Raw genomic sequence first — 213 nt, forward strand, 5'->3', positions numbered from 1 at the left:
ACAGGGATGAAGCCCAGTGTGCTGACATCTAACGGCAGAGATGATTCATCTGCTCGAAACATGTGTGAGGACTGGGAATTGTTTCAGAAACTGATTCAAATACATAATTGCTCTATATTTTCCCCTAATTGATCCCAAATAGTGTCATAATAATACTATGACAAATAAAGCTATGAGAGGTGAGGAGTTCCCGTCGTGGCACAGTGGTTCATG

This window comes from Sus scrofa, chromosome 18, assembly GCF_054392235.1.
Source record: "Sus scrofa isolate SSC_HxYL_T2T_F1_AM1 chromosome 18, Sscrofa_HxYL_maternal_Yorkshire_Landrace_v2.0, whole genome shotgun sequence".
In the NCBI taxonomy this organism is placed as follows: Eukaryota; Metazoa; Chordata; class Mammalia; order Artiodactyla; family Suidae; genus Sus; species Sus scrofa.